Here is a 6060-nt window from a genome sequence, read left to right as displayed (position 1 = left end):
TGGGGCAGAATAAGTGTTCTAACACTACCAATACTGATGTAATTATGAAACCCAGTTATGGTTGTGTGGTTCTCTTTGGCTTTAGGGTATGTTATAATAGTGAGATTACATTAACATCATCTCAGTAGTCCTTCCCTGCGTGGGTTACTTCCTCCAGCTCCAAATCTATGTTTCAGGACTTTTATTTCATTTCAATTTTGTGTTTAGCGATTGCTTTGTATTTTTAAAAAAACTTTAACTTTATAATTTCATAAAACATTTACAAGATCGAAAGTTAACTTAGCTGGGAATAATGGTGAATGTCTCTAACCCCAGGACTAGGAACCGTCTGCAGGAAGATCATGAATTCTGCAGCCAGCCTGGACCACACAGTGAGGCCTTCCTTACTAAAGGGGGCAGAATTCCAAAGTTAAATCTCCAGCACCAAATAGCTTGAGATGATGGGGCTTCTGGTTGCTTAATTGGGTGTTTTTTGAGATGGAAGCCTCATGTATTCTAGGCTGACCTCGAACTCACAGAAGGATGCCTTTGAACCCCCAATCTGTCTGCCTCCACCCTTTGGGTGCTTGGGCTACAGGCATGCATTACCACGTCCATGCAGTGCTGGGGATCAAACCCAGGGCTTTGAGTTGGTATGTAACTCTACCAACTGAGTTACATCCACAGAGTGTGCGTGTGTATGCGTGAATGCGTGCGTGCGTGCAGTGCTCTCCCAAGCATCTACACCAGAGCATTGCATATGGCTTTGTGGCCTCAGAGGCACCGGGGTTATGTAGAGTGTGAAAGGTTAATGAAGAGGGGACTCAGCTATGCAGCTTCAGGGAAGTTGTTGTCCATGCTGGGGTGAGGTTGTGTGTTTGTTTGTTTTTGGTGCAGTTGCTCTGGGGTCAGCCAGGCTCCTGTAAGTAACCTCTCACTATGCTCAGGAAGGACACCCAATATAGCCATTGGTTCTCCTGGCTGGACCTTGGTGGGAATTAGCTTCGGTCTGTGGCCAGTGACCTATTTTGGAGCAGGTGTTTATGTCTGCCCCTCCCCCACCTCCAAAAGCTCACAGTTTTTGAGCTCTGCAAAAACAAAGCTTGGCAGTTGCCTCGTGCTAAGCCACCTCGTCTCTAAACTAGCTTTGCTGGAAGTAGCTAAACCTCCGAGAACAGCACGTACGTACCACAGTGTTCCCGGTTCCCCTTGACCATGGACACACCCCTCCCCTTTAGTGCCTTTGTAATGCTCCAGAGAGGCTCAGGAAAGCAGTGGGCCAAGTTCTTGGAAAAGTGCCCTTCTATGTGTCCTGAGGGCTTCAGAAGGGAGCACTGCAAGGAGGAGGCAGCTGGAAGGGACGCAGGAGGCTCTAGAGGAGTCCGGAGAGGCCTCCATCCACTATCCAAAGTGTGAGAAGGGGTTCGCATGTTTGGAGTGGGCAGTAACATGCATCCAGGTGGAAGGAGAGATCCTGTGGGGTCATGCATTGTGGCACAGCCCTTAGTGACTCCAGCACCCTGCCTGTATCTTCCTTGTGCTGCCTACATCCTGGCCACAGTCCCTGTCAACAGGAGAGGAAGGAAACAAAGCCAGCACAAACAGTCGAGTAAGTGGTTCCATCAGCATCTGGGAGAGCAGCCCTGACGGGTGGGTCCTGACACAAGTGAGCTTGGATTCGGTGAAGGGCAGAGGTGGGGAGCAAAGGGGTCAGTGAGACTATGGACTCCCATGTGGTGGTCACGACTATCTGTAACTTGAGTTCCAGAGGAGCTGATACCCTCTTCTTGCTTTCCTTGGGCTCCAGACATACACCTCATATACATACATACATACACACACACATACATACATACAGGCAAAACATTCATATATAAGACAAAACAAAATGCAAAAAAATATTCATATATATATATATATATATATATATATATATATAATTTTTTAAAGCTATATAACCAGTTCAAGACCAGCCTGGGCTACATCAGTTCCTGTTTTTAAAATAAAATAAAGCAAAATTAAGAATTTCTTGATTGCCAAAGTTGTACATTAAACCAAGCAGCAGCCTCCTGAGGCTGAGCTGTGACGTTCCCGTTGACTCCCCTGGCTCATGTGGCTTGCAGAAAACAAGTGTGACACTTAAACAGGGCCCCTTCCCCGACACCCACTTCTTCTGGGAAACTCTCTACCCATTGCAGTGATCCGATGTTTGTGTCCCCCAAACAGACCCAGGTGGAGAGCTAATGCCCAATGCCAAGTGTGAAGTTGAGGGGCTTCGGGACGTGATTCGCAGCCAAAGTGAAAGGGTGAGTAACAGCAGATCAGTGTGCGCTTGTAAGAAAGGCAGGGGGAGCCACCCAACCATACTGGAAACCACAGCCCCGGGCCCCTAGAAAGCAGCGTGGGTCCTCAGTGCTCACCACACCCACAGTGTTGGCCACGCCTTGATCCTGAGCCAGAACTGTGAACCGTAAATGTATGCGTTTACAGATGGCCTGGCCTGTGACTTCTCTGCCAGGGCTGCTAAACAGACTAAGCCCCCTGCCAGGCTGGGGTAAGCTCGAGTTTGTTCTACGATGGATATAAACACACACCAAATTTCAGGGGACATATGTAATGCGAACACCCAAGCACACCCCAGCCCTTCCTATCCTCGAGTTTTCAGCCACATGCCTCCCTGTCACACAGGGAATACTGGCAGGGTGGTGGCCGCACGGCCTGAGGGCGGTACAGCTGAGTGTCCCGGTGGCGTTAAATACCGCTATTCATTTGGTGCTGAGGCAGCAGTCCGCAGCTGAGCTGATTTCTCTCAGAACTGAAAAACAAACTCAGGTGGAAAATCTGGGCAAGCAATGTGATTTGCTATTTTTGGAGATGAGAAAGAAAAAGGAAGTCATTGAAATGGTGTAATGACAGTGTGGAACAGTGATCGCGAGTGTGGAAGTCCAGTGACACCTATGCTCTTCCGGGGTGGTGGTGGGGAGTAGACGAAGCTACAGAGGGATGAGCAGACCACCCTGGGAGGGCTGATGCCCCGCCCCCACTCCCAGGGAGGGGCGTATCCAACCTCAGCTAGCTCCCGGGCAGGGAAGGGTGTAAATTGGGAGTGAAGAGGAGGGTTCTTCGCAAGAATGACAGGCATCTCACCCCACTCCCTTTGCTGTGTGAGGCTGGCCATCTCCACTGCTGGTGTCCTCCCACATGGCTTCTGAGCTGTCTTTCTCTTGTGGTGATTGTTATATAACACCCCTCCCCCTCACACACACTGCAGTGCTGGGGTGCAGCCCAGGTCTGATCACTGAGCTGAATGAACCCCAAGTCCTTTTGCATCCTATTTTCACCATGCTGGTGTAATACCTGTTTTGTATTTAGCGTTCTGCTTTGTATATTCAGCATTCTTGTGGCTGTTAGTTCTTTTACTCGTTGGTTGGTTGGTGTTTTGAGGCAGGGTTTCTCGGTAGTCCTGGGTGTCCCGGAACTCGGAGATTCAGCTGCCTCTGCCTCCGAGTGCTGGGGTTAGAGGCATAGACCACCACCACCTGGTGGTTTTTCACTCTTATTGTTGAAAATCAACAGTATAAATATATATAAGCAAAAATACATGAAAAGTAGAGAGGTGGCCCAGGGACTGGTCCCCAAACTTTGGTCCCAGCCTGAAATATTTGAAGGAGACCATAGCCCTCCTCATTTTTTCTGTTTTCAGTATGTAGCTCTTTATTATTTATGTTTTTAAAAAATATTTATTTATTAATTATATGTAAGTACACTGTAACTGTCTTCAGACACTCCAGAAGAGGGCATCAGTTTTCATTATGGATGACTGTGAGCCATCATGTGGTTGCTGGGATTTGAACTCAGGACCTTCGGAAAAGCAGTCAGTGCTCTTAACCGCTGAGTCATCTCTCCAGCCCTATTATTTATGTTTTAGAGTGTCTGGGCTGGACTGGAACTCACTCTGTGACCCAGACTGGCCCTGAACTCAATGGCACTCTCTTGCCTCAGCCTCCTGAGTGCTGAGGCTGCAGGTGTGTGCCACCTTTCCCTCCTGTTTGGAGTGTTTGTTTGTTTGTTGTTTGTTTGTTTGTTTGTTTGTTTTTTGAGGCAGGGTTTCTCTGTGTAGCTCTGGCTGTCCAGGAGCTCCCTATGCAGACCAGGCCGGCCTTGAACTCACTGAGATCTTTCTGCCTCTGCTTCCTAGGTGCTGGGATTCAAGGTGTGTGCCACCACCACCAGGATCTGTTTGACTTTTTTTTTTTTTTGCTAGTACTTTGTGAGTATTGGAAAGGAGTCTTGTGTAGCCCAGGCTAACCTCAAACTTCCTATGCAGTTTTGATGACGTGGCACTCTGTACCCTCCTGCCTCTCCGTCCCAAGAGCTGGGATGACAGGCCTGTGTCATTGCACCTGGGTCCCCTTTCCTTTCATATCTGCTTTTCATTTTTAAAAGATTTATTATTTGTATTTTATATGAGTACATTGTAGCTGTCTTCAGACACACCAGAAGATGGTTCTGAGCCACCATGTGGTTGCTGGGAATTGAACTCAGGATCTCCAGAAGATCAGTCAATGCTCTTAACCACAGAGCCATCTCTCCAACCCCAAGTTTTTATTTATTATTGGTCTGAGTGTGAGTTTGTGTGGGGTTCCACATGCAGGCCAGGGGACAAGTTTCCCCCTCCGTCTTTATTTGGGTTTCTAGGATTAGATTCAGACCTCCAGGCTTGGGCTGCAAGCAACTTTATCTGCTGACATCTTACCCTCACCTTGATTTTTCATTTTAAATCTAGACCCCACACGAGAGAAAATGGACCACATTTAGTTTGCTTAGTGTGGTTGTCTCGGTTTTGTGCATTTCCCTGCAGATCCTACAGATGGCGCAATCCCCTTCCTTCCCACTGACTAGTGCTCCCTTGGGTGTTCATGCCACATTTTTCTCTGTCTATCATCCACTAATGGGTGCCTGGCTGGTTCCACATCTTGGCGTTGTGAACAGTGGAACAGTAGCCATGGGTGGGGATCGATGTGTGCTGTGCTCATGTGGACTCCTTTGGGTGTGGACCCGGGGAAGGTAGAGTGGGAATTTGAATATCAGACTTTTACAAAGTTATCTATTAGATCCTGAATAATAACCCAGATGTTTGCCATGTTCACCGGCCATTCATCAACACTCATACACAGTGTAGTGCGCCTGCCTTAGGTAACAACAGGACAGCTCCAAGGACACCTCTGACAGTGGCCAATGACCACCCCATACACGGCTATAGGAATCCCTTTTGTGTGGGCTACTCTCTTTGTGGCACTAAAATCCCCGTCTCTCACTCAGCCCAGTGGTAACTGTGCTCTCTCACTAGTCTTCAGGATCTCTCAAGAATGACTTTAGAATTAAGAAATGAAAAAAAATGTAAATGTTTTTATAGGATAAAGCTATGTGTGTCTACCTACAGACTTAACTTACTCAAAATCTGCTGTTTGATCAGACTCTGTTCTTGCACCTCTTCCCGTCCCCTTTCTTCTTGGCCTTGGCTCTCCCTCCACCCTGAGCCCCTGTTCTCTCCCATCCACAGAGCACACGGACTCTTCTCCCGAGTAGTAACGGCATGCCTGCCTCGTTAAGATGATCTTCTCAGGTCACTGGGCTTGGAACCAGGGTTGCAGCATACGTGAGTACATACCTGTGAAGCAGCTCCCCAGAAAGGGACACTGCAACCTTGGGACTAGTGCTTCAGAGTTCTGTAAACCTGCCCCAGTTTAAGGCAGTGCTGGAACCATGGCCTAAAGCTTTGGGGTGATCTGTTATGTAATTAACCAACTTCACTATGAAACAGGATTAAAACCACGAGCTTGTAAGGTGGTGCCAAACTCTGCCTGCCTTTCTGTCTGACAGTCAGTCTGTCTGTCTGTCTTCCTCCCTTCCTTTCTACCCCTCCCCTTCTCTCTCTCCCTAACCCTTTCCCCCTTTCTTAAAAACAGGTTCTTGGCAGACATGGTGGCACATGGCTTTAACCCCAGCACTCTTGATGCAGAGGCGGGTGAATTTCTGAGTTTTAGACAAGCCTGGTTTGCATATAGAGTGAGTTCCAGG

At 48.0% G+C, this 6060-nt stretch overlaps 1 long non-coding RNA gene across 1 annotated transcript; it reads left to right on the top strand.

The window, feature by feature from the left end:
• Positions 1 to 1508: 1508 nt before the first annotated feature.
• Positions 1509 to 5778, top strand: LOC115063424. Its single transcript, XR_003843298.1, has 3 exons — positions 1509 to 1588; positions 2206 to 2285; positions 5543 to 5778. It is a non-coding gene; the product is annotated as an uncharacterized LOC115063424 (long non-coding RNA).
• Positions 5779 to 6060: the final 282 nt, after the last annotated feature.

The sequence above is a fragment of the Mus pahari genome, chromosome 2 (genome assembly GCF_900095145.1).
Source record: "Mus pahari chromosome 2, PAHARI_EIJ_v1.1, whole genome shotgun sequence".
Taxonomy (NCBI): domain Eukaryota; kingdom Metazoa; phylum Chordata; class Mammalia; order Rodentia; family Muridae; genus Mus; species Mus pahari.
Note: the sequence above shows the minus strand (reverse complement) of the source record. Positions and strands in the feature narration are given on the sequence as shown.